This window comes from Schistocerca cancellata, chromosome 5, assembly GCF_023864275.1.
Source record: "Schistocerca cancellata isolate TAMUIC-IGC-003103 chromosome 5, iqSchCanc2.1, whole genome shotgun sequence".
Taxonomy (NCBI): Eukaryota; Metazoa; Arthropoda; class Insecta; order Orthoptera; family Acrididae; genus Schistocerca; species Schistocerca cancellata.
The window spans coordinates 441,876,957-441,892,484 of NC_064630.1; the positions used below are offsets into that span (position 1 = coordinate 441,876,957).

General features: G+C 43.0%; 1 protein-coding gene across 1 annotated transcript in view; it reads left to right on the top strand.

Annotated features, from left to right (window-relative positions):
• Positions 1-15,528, top strand: part of LOC126188976 (glucose transporter type 1) — a 1,320,264-nt gene that overhangs the window by 798,598 nt on the left and 506,138 nt on the right. The gene's annotated exons all lie outside the window — the stretch shown is intronic.

Sequence of the window (15,528 nt, forward strand, 5' to 3'; positions counted from 1 at the left end):
ATACGAGACTGGAATAGAAGGGAGAACCGATAGAGGTACTCAAGGTACCCTCCGCCACACACCGTCAGGTGGCTTGCAGAGTATGGATGTAGATGTAGATGTAGATTACTCTGCTATTCACAATAATCTGCCTGACAGAGTGTTCAATGAACCACCTTCAAGCTCTCTCTCTACCGCTCCACTCTCGAACTTAAATTTTTCTGTGCGAGCCCTGGTTTCTCGTATTTTATCGTGATGATAATTTCTCCCTATATAGGTGCGTTCCAACAGAATGTTCTCGCAATCGGAGGAGAAAACTGGTGATTGAAATTTCATGAGAAGATCCCGCCGCAACGAAAAACGCCTTTGTTTTAATGATTGCCACTCCAATTTACGTATAATGTCTGTGGCACTATCTCCCCTATTTCGCGATAGTACAAAACGAACCCCCCTTCTTTGTATTTTTTCGATGTCATCCGTCAGTCCCACGTAATGCGGATCCCACACCGCAAACAATACTCCAGAATAGTGTAAGCAGTCTCTTTACTAGACCTGTTCCACCTTCTAAGTGTTCTGCCAATGAATCGCAGTCTTTGGTTTGCTCTATCCATAACATTATCTATGTGATCGTTCCAATTTAGGTTATTTGTAATTGTAATCCCTAATTATTTAGTTGAATTTACAGCCTTCAGATTTGTGTGACTTATCGCGTAATCGGAATTCAGTGGCTTTGTTTTAGTACTCATGTGAATAATTTCACACTTTTCCTTATTCAGTGTCAATTGCCACTTTTCACACCATACAGAATCATTTCTAAATCATTTTGCAATTCGTTTTAGTCATCTGATGACTTTACAAGACGATAAATACAGCATCATCTGCAAGAAATCTAAGACGGCTACTAAGATTGTCCCCTATATCGTTAATATAGATCAGGAACAACAGAGGGCCTATAACACTTCGTTGGGGAACGCCGGATATTACTTCTGTTTTACTCGATGACTTTCCGTCTATTACTACGAACTGTGACCCTTCTGACAGGAAATAGCGAATCCAGTCGCACAAGTGAGGCGATATTCCATAGGCACGCAGTTTGGTTAGAAGACGCTTGTGAGGAACGGTATCGAAAGCCTTCTGAAAATCTAAAAATATGGAATCAATTTGTCTTCCCTTGTCGATAGCCTCATTAGTTCATGAGTATAAAGAGCTAACTGTGTTTCGCAAGAACAATATTTTCTGACTCAGTGCTGACTATGTATCAATAAATCATTTTCTTCGAGATACTTCATAATGTTCGAATACAGTATATGTTCCAAAACCCTGTTGCAAATCGGCGTTAGTGATATGGGGCTGTAAATCAAAGGATTACTCCTACTTCCCTTTTTGGGAACTGGTGTGAATTGAGCAATTTTCCATTCTTTCTGTGAGCGAGCGGTTGTATATAATTGATTTATATTGAGCTATTGTATCAGCATACTTTGAGAGGAACCTGACTGGTATACAATCTGGACCAAAAGCCTTGCGTTTATTAAGTGATTTAAGCTGCTTTGCGACACCGAGGATATCTGCTTCTATGTTTCTCATCTTGGCAGTTGTTCTTGATTGGAATTCAGGAATATTTACTTCGTATTTTTTGATGAAGGAGTTTCGGAAAACCGTGTTTAATAACTCTGGTGCACTGTCATCAGTAACTTCATCGTTGTTATCGTGCAGTGAAGGTATAGATTGCGTCTTGCCACTAGTGTGCTTTACGTATGACCAGAATCTCTTTGGGTTTTCTGCCAGATTTCGAGACAGATTTTCATTATGGAAATTATTAAAAGCATCTCGCATTGAAGTACGCGCTGTATTTCGAATTTCTTGAAGATTTTGCGTTCTTTTAAATGTGGCATGCTTTTTTCGCTGTTTCTGCAACAGAGATCTGACCCGTTTTGTGTCCCATAGGGGATCCAAGCGTCCGCCTGCCTAAGGTCGCTTCATGTCCTCACTTTTGCTTGTGTTCAGGTAAAAACAAGTAGTTTATTCACGTCACTTTATGTATGTCGTGAATTCTTCTTTTTGAATTTAGAAGAAACCCTTTTTATTATTATTACAACCAAAATATTGCTCGAGTCTTTAAATAAAAGTAAATGAAAGCAGAGGGGGAAACATGCAATGACGCGTAACGTAGTTGCTAAGTTACAAGTTAATGATTTTTACTCCGACCCGCACATTATCACAGTCTGAGAGTGGTGTTTTCTTGATGTTAATACTGATGTGATGGGCAACAATCATGAGGGGTGCTGAAATACTGCAATAACTAACATAGGCGTTTTCTCCGTACAGGTGGATGACTTCATTGCTTGTGCAGCGCGCTGTTGTGTTTGTGTTGTTGCAGATGAAGTTTAACACAAGTTTCAGAATTGTATACAGGGTTAATCACGTAAAACTTGCACCGCAGACATTGCGGAAATGGAAAGTGCTATTGATGTGCGGTTTTCACAGAATGGATTGGTAGGTAGGGGCTCGTATTGTTAGCCAATGAACACATTGTAATAATACTTAGAAAGCGTATTTTTGTGCAAACATATACTTTTTTTAAATGGAACAATGCCTGTTGACATTAACAACTTAAAAGAAGGGTACAGTAGAATGTCATGGCGTTTGTTTCAAGTTTCTATTGCGATTCGTTTTATGAGATATCGTATTTCGGAAAATTTTCACACCGACACTTGTATGTACCATTCAACCCGTGTAGTTGCTGATACTATGTTGTTATGTTTGCTTACATTGTGCTTGTGTGTTCCTTGAGTGCACTGTGATTTGCTAGTCAGTCAGTGTGTGGCAGTCCAAGCAGTAGGTCGTGAGTGGACGATGGGTTTACCAATGCAGAAACAGCCAACATGCTCATTTTTGTGTATGCAGAGTGTAGGGAGTACGTCAGTTCGTTCTTCTGCGGTGTATGCGGCAGGATATCCCAATAGGCGTCAACCATACGGTGGTTATTTCTCGACCTCTTCAAACAATTGTGTGAAAGTTGTAGTGTAACACCCAAACTACGTAACAAAAGGAAACAAATGACTGCTTCTGTTGTGTTTGATCCGCACGTTAGATCCAGTGCAATCGCGCTAGGAAGTGGCATGAGTCAGGCAAGTGTTCCACGTATTCTCCATCGACAAAGGTTCCATCCCTGTCACATCTCTCTCCATCAAGAGTTGCGTGAAAACGTTTATGAGAATCGTACATGGGCATTAATACCGGATACTCCAGATGTATCATGTATCTTGTTTAGCGATGTCGCCACATTTATCAATTATGGCCAGGTAAACCGCCGCGACGTGCACTATTGGTCTTTAGACAATACCCGTTGACTTCGTCAGTTGGAAAGTCAGCGTCCATGTAGTGTAAACGTGTGGTGTGGGGTAGTGAACCGTCAGCTCATAAGCCCGTTTTTCTTAGACGAAAAACCAAACGTGCACAAGTATCGAAGCCTCTTAACAGACCATCTTCCACGGATGCTAGAAGGCATTCCTCTGCAGACTAGGAGGAATCTGTGGTGCCAATATGATGGCTGTCCAGCCCATAGTGCACAAAGTACTACAGCATGTCTTCATGAATTGTATCCAGATCGTTGGATTCAGCCTGTACCTTGTTCAACCCGTTGTCCATATTTGACGCCTGCAGTCTTTTTTCTATGGGGGAAATCTGAAAGACGATGTGTAAAAGGACATACTAACTACACCTCACAATATGCAACGACATATTACTGCAAGCTGCTCGGACATCTGCGTTGAAATACTAACAAGTGTTCAGCAGTTGTTCTACACCAGATTGGAAGCGGGTATTGCCACTTCACTTGGTCATTGGTCATTTTCAAAACAATCTGTGATCGTTAGTTGTCTTTTTACTCATCAGAACTCACACAACTAGCGTATGCACGTTCTTTAGTGTATGCTGCCACAGATATTGTACAAGTCTCGCTGCGGGAACTTTTCAAAATACGTTATCTCGTAAACGACTCGCACTAGATTCCTGCTACAAACTACACTGACATACTAATTTACCTCACCTTCAGTCTGTTAATGTCAGTAGGCATTGTTCCATTTAAAAAAGTGTATGTTTGTGCAAAAAATACTTTTTCCAAGTATTATTACAATCTGTTAAATGTTGTGCGACTAGGGTCTCCCGTCGGGTAGACTGTTCGCCGGGTGCAAGTCTTTCGATTTGATGCCACTTCGGTGACTTGCTCGTCGATAGGGATGAAATGATGATGATAAAGACAACACAACACCCAGTCCCTGAGCGGAGAAAATCTCCGGCCCAGCCGGGAATCAAACCCGGGCCCTTGGGATTGACATTGTGTCGTGCTGACCACTTTTTTTTGTGCATTTTGTTCGATATTGTTCGTGGCGTTTGGTCTGGGCGGACGTCACAAGACATCCGTTCAAGTTGATCGTTGAGTCCTTTTCTCCGTTTTTTGTATTACAGAGGGCGACCAACCCTCTGACCGAACACGCTGTGCTACCGTGGCGGCATCACTCAGCTACCGGGCACCGACATTACAATCTGTTGATTGGCTAACAGTTCTAGCCCCTGACTACCAATCCATTCTGTGAAAACCGCACATCAATAGCACTTTTCCAATTGCGTATTATTTGCGATGCAAGTTTTAGGTGATTCACCATGTGTGTTCTTCAATATAGTTTACAGACAAAGTGATACGTCATACGCATTATTCCGTTCTACAATTTGCAAATATTCGACCGTGCTATATCTGCTTCTAAGGCTAGCTTATTAATCTACTTGAATAAAATCAAACTCCCTTCCAAAGGGTTTGATAATAATTTTAGTGATAAATACAGTAATTACAGATCGGTGACAAATATATTTTTTTCTCTATCGCTTTTCTCAGGGGATAATAATCCAAAAAATTAGTCTTGAAATGAAAACAGTAATGTGTCCGGAATAGATACTAATATCCAGTAACAGGTTACAGGTCTGTCAATAAATACAAAGTTAATATATCAACGAAATAACCAATTCCCGAAAAAATCAGTAACTGGGTAGATACAAAAATTTATTCAGCAAGGGGTGGCAGGAGAAAGCACGTACACAAAGATATTACAATGTGCAAGCTTTCAGCTGGCCGGTGTGACCGAGCGGTTCTAGGCGCTTCAGTCTGGAACCGCGCGACCGCTATGGTCGCAGGTTCTAATCCTGCCTCGGGCATGGATGTGTGTGGTGTCCTTAGGTTAGTTAGGTTTAATTAGTTCTAAGTTCTAGGGGACTGATGACCTCAGATGTTAAGTCCCATAGTTCTCAGAGCCATTTGAGCCATTTGTAAGCTTTCAGGGCCAGTGACTCCCTTCTTCTGGCAGAAGGGCTAAAGGAGAAGGAAGAGGGGTGAAGAAAAAGGACTGCTGAGAATTCGAAAACGTCGCCGTGAACCCCAGGTCAGGGGAGACTTGTTGGACGGAATGAGAGTCATTCCTTCTCGTCACCTCCGTCCTGGGCGACTTTTACTAACTCTATCCCTTTTCCCAAACCCTGCCAGTCCCTTTCCTTCATCCCTCTTCCTTCCCCTTCAGCCCTTCTGCCAAAATATGGAACCACTGGCTCCGAAAACTTGCAAACTGTAACTTTATTTTGTATGGTGCGTTCTACTGCCGCCACTTGGTAAGTAGATTTTTTATGTGGCCAATTAGTAAATACAGAAGGTTTCAATTCACGACAAGCGAAGAGCGTTGCGCTTCCGATTCCGATAGTAATGCGCAGCTGCCGACGGGAGGGCAGCCTTGGCAAGGTCGCGTCGGAGTATCCGCTGCTCTGTCGGGCCCAAACAAACAGACGTAGGAGGTGGCGGGCGCTGCAGCGATAGGCCGCCACCCGCTGGAACGAGACGTGCCGGCCTGGCGGCCGTTACGTAACACCCTGCCCCGCCCTGCCGTCTGGCAACGCGGGCTGTGCCGGCGTAGCTGTCAGCCAGCGAAACCTGCAGTTAATGGAGTGACACCGAGGCAGTAGCCGTGACGCTGGTTCCTTAATGCAGTATTGTAATCGTTCTCGGGCGGCATCGATACTGAGGTCGTTTCGGTGCAACGACAATCTCACTGGCGTCCTCGATCCTCAGCACTTCTTGCTAGTGGTACACATTTGCTTCTTCGCTTGGCCACCTCCAAGATGCCGTCACTGCGCAGTACTCAGTGATGCCATTCTTCCGAGGGCCTATAGCAGTGAGAGAGAGTAGCCGGTCAGGTGTCACTGTATCATTGTTTCGAGCGTGTACGGTCGGACGGTCCTGTGACGGTTTGAACCCTCCGAGCATAATCTGCTAGCACCACAACACGGCAGTCACAAAAATCTCTCAGCATCGCCTTACCTGGTGATGGTTGGGTCTTCGCCTTTTTTGACTGTGATGAATCCAAATGTTTCCACTGCTTGATTTGCTCAATTTTCTCGGGTCAAAGTGATACAGCCAGCACTCGCCCATTGAGATTAGGCAGCTAAAGTCATCAACTGGATTGTCCTGACGCCTAAGCATTTCCGCTCGTTCGTCGGCTTGACAAGTTGCCAATTTGTAGTATGCGACCTTTGCAAATGTTTGTATAATACTTTATTACGTCACGGTCGCTTCAATATATAAAAAAAATATTCACATTCTCGGTTTCGACAAGTACTTGCCTTCTTCAGATGTGCTTAATCCCCTAAAAAGCTTCATACGGATATATAAACAAATACAGTTAAGCAACTTGAACATTCGGAAGTCATTTCACATTTAAATGATCATATATCATATCGTCACATAATGAAAAACTCAGGACAATGCTGGAAACATACGATACCTGAGATTACTCTGGTGTTTCCATCCGGTTTTCTGTCTTTTCTTTTCTGGCTGCCCATTTATAGCTTTCCCATTCTTGTTCTTAAACTGAGCGGGTTTTTTTCCATTCCTTACTTTCTTCTTCATTTTAGCTTCTTGCAATTTTTTTCCACAGGCGTGCGCGCCTGGTCTCTTTCAGTGCACCATTACTTCCATCTTTCATTACATACTACTATGATCACAATCTTATGTATACCTTTATACTTAGAAAGCGAATCCATGCACTGATACAATAAAGTCCACGTTTAATAACATATTCAGATAGAAGTAAATCACTCATAACTTACCTACTTACTTTCTTTGTGCTGAAAGTAACAAGCAAGTGGGCAGTTTTACATCTCTCGAAGTCACGTATTTACATCCCACATGGCGTCTGTCTTCTTGTTCCCGTTTCTTACGTACAGGAATCAGAAGAAGACAGCAGTAGTCGGAGGTCGTCATGTTTATTGCAAGCTTCAATTATTTAAAGCTTAAAATTCCCCAACGCCCCTACTCATCCACTATTTGTACCAGGTTGCAATAAATGCACGCTCTTAAAAACATGCACAAACACAGAAATCCGATCATGTGCTAGTTTTGTTTTTGGAAACACACGACCTATGCTGCCGACTTAATGGGTGAACTTATGAGGTCCGTAATTTAGTAATCATTTACGAACATACAACAAACACTTCAACCAACACAAAATCGATGTCTTCGTGTGATAGGCATTTTTTAGAATCAAGTAAGGTACAGATTTTTCACTTTCAGTAATAAAATGTGAAATTAGAAAGTGTGAATGAGAACATTTAATATTTTTGCCTGAGTGACTTTCACATTATAGCTCTATCTATTACGTGCAGCTGTCTTTACCCGTTAGATTACGAGACCTGATGTCACACTTTGTAAATCTTTGACACGTTCTACATAGCGAATATTCTACATAACGAATATTGTTTTTTAAGCCATCAGTACTGTTATCGTTGTCTGCCCCTACCACTGTTCTCAGCCACTACTCCTTCCAGCAGTAAGTTAGCTATTCCAGAATGACTTAGCAGATGCCACTAATGCGTCCCTTCTTTGCTAAAGATTTCTGATTGTCTCCTTTCCTAGCCTGTTATTTCCTGTACGTCTTTATTTCGTTCTTAATTTGTTCACTAAATATTTTATAGCAATCTACTGCACTACATTTTAGACACTTGTAAATTCTTCTCTAGTTTCAACGTTCCAATTTCGGTCTCCAGCATACCATTTCAGTTAATATTTAATACACCTAGATGTTTAAAGAAAACTTCCTTTGCCATCTGTTTGCTTCTCTCTTGTTACTCCCATCATGTGCACCTCGCTTCCTAGGTAAGAGTGAGCGAGGTGGCGCAGTGGCTAGCACACTGGACTCGCATTCGAGAGGACGGTTCAATCCCATTTCCGGCCATCCTGATTTAGGTTTTCCGTGATTTCCCTAAATCGCTCCAGGCAAATGCCAGGATGGTTCCTTTGAAAGGGCACGGCCGACTTCCTTCCCCGTCCTTCCCTAATCCGATGAGACCGATGACCACGCTGTCTGGTCTCTTTCTCCAAAACAAACCAACCCAACCCAACCCTAGGTAAGAGTATTCTCTATGTTCCTCTCTTTTGATTCTCTATCTGCTGTTAGCACAGGATAGAAGTTACACAGACGCCGCCAGCTTCTCTGTAATCCACATGATAATGTTACGAAGTTATACTTACGTCTGCATGACGCAACGTACTTCGTTCCAATATTAGCGACTTTCTATTCTAGTTCATTTATCGATTTGCTCTTGAATAACGCACAGTCTTTGCTGAACGCATGTGTCTGAAGTGTACGGAAGTGAAACGTGCACGATAAGCAGCTCTGGCAAGAAGAGAAAGGAACCTTCTGAAATGTGCTGCTACAGAAGAATGCTAAATTTTAGGTAGGTAGATCGAGTACTAAACAATAGGTACTGAATTAGGGAGAAAAAATATGTGGCACAACATGACTAAAAGATGGGAATACATTTCAAGCCATCAAGGAGTCATCAGTTTCGTTGTGGAAAGACGTGTGGGCGGGGGAGCGGTAAAAATTATAGAGGAGGACCAAGGTATGAAAACAGTAAGCAGGTTCAAATGAATTTAGGTTGCAGCAGTTAATCGAAGATGAAAAGGCTTGCGCAGGAATAGCGTGGAGAACTGCATCAAACCAGTCCTCGGATTGAAGATTACAACAACAACAAACACTTCCTTAAACATTGTAGAGAAAGGGGCGCACTATTCATCATCTCCAATCGTCTTCCAGCAGAACTTTAAAAAAGTGTGATAAACAACAAGTATTCAGATCTAAGCTGAAAGGTTTAGTTGTGGCACAGTCCTTCCACCGGGTACAGAGCTCCTTGCAATAGTTGGAAACTTTACTAGGTAAGGTGTTATTTATTCGCATATTCTTTCTCAATTTTTTTGTGGTTTATTGCTTCTTCAATTTCTTTTGTTCGTGAATTTTTTCATATGCTTTCCGTAAACTATGTACTGACTAGTTCCATGACTAGCTTCGGTTCCTACTATCCTTCAGAACCTGATATAGAAATAAAAAAAGGATAGAATGGGCGAGGAAAAGATTACTGCGTATGATCCGCCCTACGCACCCTAATCTCTTATTCTCATGATCCACGACATATCCGATGGGAGCAAAAAATTAAGAGGGCCTCGATACAGTTGTGAAGAATATCATTGCGCCATTTACACTAAGGTGATGAAGGTCATGGTATAGCGATATGCACATATGCACATAGCAGTAGTGTTGCGTACACAAGGTATAAAAAGGGCAGTGCATTGGCTGGCGTGTCTCTTGCACTTAATTGATTCATGTGAAAAGGTTTCCGCTGTGATTATGGCCGCACGACGGGGGTTGACAGACTTTGAAGGCGTTATGATAATTGAAGCTAGACTCATGGGACATTTTATTTCGGAAATCATTAAGGAATTCAATATTCACAGATCCACGGTGTGCGGAAATCATTAAGGAATTCAATATTCATAGATCCACGGTGTGAAGAGTGAGCCAGGAATACAAAATTTCGGGCATTACGTCTCACTACGTATTACGCAATTGCCGACGCTGTTCATTTAACTACCGAGAGCTAACAGACAAATAACACTGCGTGGAATAACCGAAGAAATCAATGTGGGACGTACGACGAACGTATCCGTTAGGACAGTGCGGTGAAATTTGGCGTTAATGGACTATGGCAGCAGACGATCGACGCGAGTGCAAACATCACGACATCGCCTGCAGCTCCTCTCCTGGACTGGCGACCATATCGGTTGGACCCTAGACGACTGGAAAACCATGGCCTGGTCAGACGAGTACCGAAATCAGTTGGTAAGAGCTGAGAGTAGGGTTCGAATGTGGAATAGACCCCATGAAGCACCGCGTGGTCTAGGGCGCCTTGCCACGGTTCGCGCGGCTTCCACCGTCGGAGAATTGAGTCCTACCTCGGGCTTGGGTGTGTGTGTTGTACTTAGCGTAAGTCAGCTTAAGTTAGATTAAGTAATGCGTAAGCGTAGGGACCGCTGACCTCAGCATTTTGGTCCCATAGGAACTTACCGCCACCACCACCTATTGAAGCGATGGACCCAAGTTATCAACAAGGCACTGTGCAAGCTGGCAGTAGCTCCATAAGGATGTGGAATGTGGTTACAAGCAATGGACTAGGTCCTCTGATCCAACTGAAGCAATCATTGATTGGAAATGGTTGTGTTCAGCTACTTGGAGATAATCTGCAGCTATTCTTGGACTTCATGTTCCCAAACAACGATGGAATTTTTATGTATGACAACGCGCCATGTCACCGAGCCACAATTGTTCGCTATTGCTTTGAGGAACATCCTGGACAGTTCTGGTAGATGCTCGGTCCACCCGACTTGAATCCCATTAAACATTTACGGGACGTAATCGAGAGGTCACTTCGTGCACAAAATCCTGCACAGGCAACACTTTTGCAATTATGGACGGCTATAGAGGCAGCATGGCTCAGTATTTCTGTAGGGGACTTCCAACGACTTGTTGAGCACATGCCACAGTGAGTTGCTACACTACAATGGACAAAAGGAGGTTGGACACGATATTAGGAGATCTCATACTTCTGTCACCTTAGCGTCGTGTTCTCGTCCACGAAACATCAGAGTTGTTAAAGTATGGTTGCGAATAAATTTCCAGCCAACCCTATTCCAGATGTGTTACGTAGGGAATATGTGATGCAGACAAATGGTTCAAATGGCTCTGAGCACTATGGGACTTAACATCGGAGGTCATCCGTCCCCTAGAACTTAGAACTACTTAAACCTAACTAACCTAAGGACATCACACACATCCATGCCCGAGGCAGGTTTCGAACCTGCGACCGTAGCGGTCGCGCGGTTCCAGACTGAAGCGCCTAGAACCGCTCGGCCACAACGGCCGGCGTAATGCAGACAAACAGGAAGGAAAAGCAGTAACTAATATCACTCTTCCAAGAATGGTTCACCTGTGGCTGGGAGTTGTCCACGATTACAGATGAATTCTGGCACGTAGAGTTGCCTGAAGAAACGGCGGTACCTCAGACTTATAACCTTCAATACGTAGCGGCTGCTGTGTAGATTGTCTCTTCGTCGAATATCGGTTCCCTAAACTTGTGCAAGAGCGTTCCGCGAGAACAACACAGCCTTTAAGATTCATAGCCACGCCTCTTAGACTTTCGTGTAGGCTATACCGACCTTTCGCGTTCCAGCAGGGCGCCTCTGTGTTTGTTCCACATCTATTGTCATGCACCCATGGTAAGAACTCCAAAAGGTGGAGCAGTGCTCTAGAACTGGTTGCAACAGCGGTTCCTCTACAGGTGCACCGCGCTTTTCCAGAACTCTTCCAACTAATCTAAGTCTTCCATTTGCTTTACCTACTGCTTATATTACTTTGTCGTCCCATTCAGTATCGTTTCATGCTGTTACGATGCGATGCACTCCAGAAGTTTACCACCAGTCTTGTAACCAGACACTATCTGCAATTTCTCCTGCATTATATTGAATTTTACTCGCAAGTTACGTTACAAGTCCTCGATTCTTATTTTTGGAAAATGTTCTCCATTCACGCACAGCATCAGACTGCATCGGGGATCGGATTTCGGTTCAAATGGTTTGTTCAAATGCCTCTGAGCACTATGTGACTCAACATCTGAGTTCCCCTAGAACTTAGAACTACTTAAACCTAACTAACCTAAGGACACCACACACATCCATGCCCGAGGCAAGATTCGAACCTGCGACCGTAGCGGTAGCGCGGTTCCAGACTGAAGCACCTAGAACCGCTCGGGCACACCGGCCGGCTCGGATATCGGTTCGGAGGAACGTCTACAATAGACGTCTCTCAATCATCGCAGTCTTCTATCTGATGTCTTTTTTACTTTTTCCGTAGATTTTATTAGAGTCGGGATAACTATACACTGAACCTGACGTACATCACAAGCTGCATAATAACTGGGCCACATGTAGAGCAATCCGAAGAACATTATCTAGGAAAACTAGAAATAAACAAGAACGAAATTTCACGGGATGTGGATAACGAATTCTTACAATTAGTAAGATACATGTGTCAGAAATGAAATCTCCGTAGAAGGCTGCACGAGATTGTATAGATTTAAAAATGGAGTACAGAGAGACCTAAACATTTTTTAAAAAGAAAAGACGCAACCAACAAAAGTAAAGAAAGATGGGTGCCACTCCTGAATAGAAAAAAAAAATACCGATAGAAGTATTATCATATAGAGCGTCCGTGAACTTACTAAGTTTGACTGCAAAGCTCGCAAATAGTGTTTTTTGGATAAACCGGTTTCGACACTAGTCGTTTCCATTACTCGATATTGCTTCTTAACCTATGGCTGCGTCAGAAAGTAGTATGCATGTATTGAACTGGGGACCTAGAAACGACGGGGAGACTTCGTCTCCGCCGTAGCCCTCAATAGTACACAACCCCACAACAGGCTACAGCAGTCCACTCACCCCACCGCCGCCCCACACCGAACCCAGGGTTATTGTGCGGTTCGGCCCCCAGTGGACCAACTCCACCCCCTCCCCCCCCTCCCCGGGGAACATCTCATTCCAGACGAGTGTAACCCAATGTTTGCGTGGTAGAGTAATTATGGTGTACGCGTACGTGGAGACAGTGTTTGCGCAGCAATCGCCGACATAGTGCATGTAACTGACGCGCAATAAGGGGAACCAGCCCGCATTCGCCGAGGCAGATGGAAAACCGCCTTAAAAACCATCCACAGGCTGGCCGGCACACCGGACCTCGACGACACTAATCCGCCGAGCGGATTCGTGCCGGGACCGGCACGCCTTCCCGCTCCGGAAGCAGTGCGTCAGACCGCACGGCTAGCCGGGCGGGCTCAGAAAGTAGTAGGAAAGAGTATCTTCTCAAGGTTTTACTCCATGAGTCCTCAAATCAATGTATTATATAATAAACAAAGCGTGGTTTACCCTGACGTAACGCTACAACTCTGCAACCGACTGTGGTGTGGTAGCCCTCAATACACCACACATGAGTAAGGTTTCGGTTTAGAACTGTACGAGTTACGGAAGATATGGGCGTCAAAAGAGGTCATCGGACCAACGGACTCCTCATGAAAAAATCATTGAAGCAGCTGGTAATAGAGTGCCAAAGCTGCCGAGATGGGCCAGAATATTCGAGAATGTTGTAGAATATCCCATAATGCTGTAGAATCTTCTAGAACTTTGGAGGCTGTACTAGAAGGCTACAAAATGTTACTCAATCTTCCAGAAAGTTCGAGAATGTTTCTAGAATGATCTCAAGTTTTATGTTGTTGAACGTCAACGAATATTTTCGAAAGTTCTAGAATATTACATAGTGTTGTATATTATCGAGAAGTGTTCTTTAATGTTTCCGAGTGTTCCTGAATGTTTTAGAATGTTCTGAAAAGTTCCTGAGTTTGCTTTTACGTTCTCGAATATTTACGAATGTTTTGAATGTTCTGGAATGTTTCGGAATGTTCACGGTGTTGCATAAAAAAGTGAATAAGTGAGTGATAGTGTACTTTACTTCAAATTAGCATGCTGTTGAATACTTTAGTGGATTTAAGAGTAGTTGAGAGTATTGTTAACTGTCGAGAGTGTTTTTAAACGTGAAATATTAATATTTATACGACTTTTATCATATGAAAATTAATTTCAAGCGGAGCGCGTCTTTTACAGCTAGTCAAAAACATCTGTGACTCAAATACTGACCGAATGGTAAGGGAAACACTGGAAGATCAAGGAAATGTAGGCAACGAACTTCCTCTGACAGAAATAAGTCAGTCGCTCACTTCGCTAATGAGACTCCCCAAGACTGGATAAGTTTCACGGTAGCTCGAAATTTTGTGCGGACGTCAATGCGAGATGTTTTTAATAGTTTCCACAATGAAACATTGTCTCAAAATATGGTAGAAAATCCAAAAAGATTCTGATCGTATGTAAACTACACCAGTGGCAAAAAACAGTCAATACCGCTCTGCGCGATAGCGATGGAAATGTTACCGATGATGGTTGCCACTAAAGCGGAGTTACTAAATACAGTTTTCCGTAATTCCTTCACAAAGAAGAAGTAAATATTACAGAATTCGAAACCAGAACAGCCGTTAGCATGAGTGACAAGAAAGTAGATATCTTAGGTGTTGCGAAACAAATCAAATCACTTAAGAAAGGCAAGTCTTCCGGTCCAGATGGTATACCAATCAGGTTCCTTTCAGAGTATGCAGACACAATAGCGCTTTTCTTAGCAATCGTATACAACTGCTCACTTGACGAAAGGTCTGTGCCTAAAGACTGGAAAGTAGCACGGGTCAAATCAATATTCAAGAAAGGAAACAGGAGTAACCCATTGAATTACAGACCCATATCACTCACTTCAATTTGCAGTAGGATTTTGGAGCATATACTGTACTCGAACATTATGAATCAGCTTGAAGAAAATTACTTATTGATACATAACCAACACGGATTCAGAAAATATCGTTCTAGCTCTTTATTCCCATGAAGTAATGAGTGCTGTCGATAAGGGATCTCAGATCGATTTCATATTCCTAGATTTCCAGAAGGCTTTTGATACCGTTCCACACAAGTGACTATTAATCAAATTTCGTGCATATGGAGTATCGTCTCAGTTGTGTGATTGGATTCGTGATTTCCTCTCAGGGAGGTCACAGTTCGTAGTGATAGACGGTAAATCATCGAGTAGAAAAGAAGTGATGCCTGGCGTTCCGCAAGGTAGTGTCATAGGCCATCTGCTGTTCCTGATTTACATAAATGATCTAGGTGATAATCTGAGCAGCCCCCTTAGATTGTTTGTAGATGACGCTGTAATTTACCGTCTAGTAATATCATCAGACGATCAATTTCAATTACAAAATGATCTAGAAAGAATTTATGTATGGTGCGAAAAGTGGCAATTGGCACTAAACAAAGAAAAGTGGGAGGTCATCCACGTGAATACTAAAAGAAATCCGATAAATTTTGCGTATACGATAAATCGCACAAATGTAAGGGCTGTCAATTCGACTAAATACTTAGGAATTACAATTACGAGCAACTTAATTTGGAAAGACCACATAGATAATATTGTGGGGAAGGCGAAACAAAGACTGCGCTTTGTTGGCAGAACACTTAGAAGATACGACAAACCCACT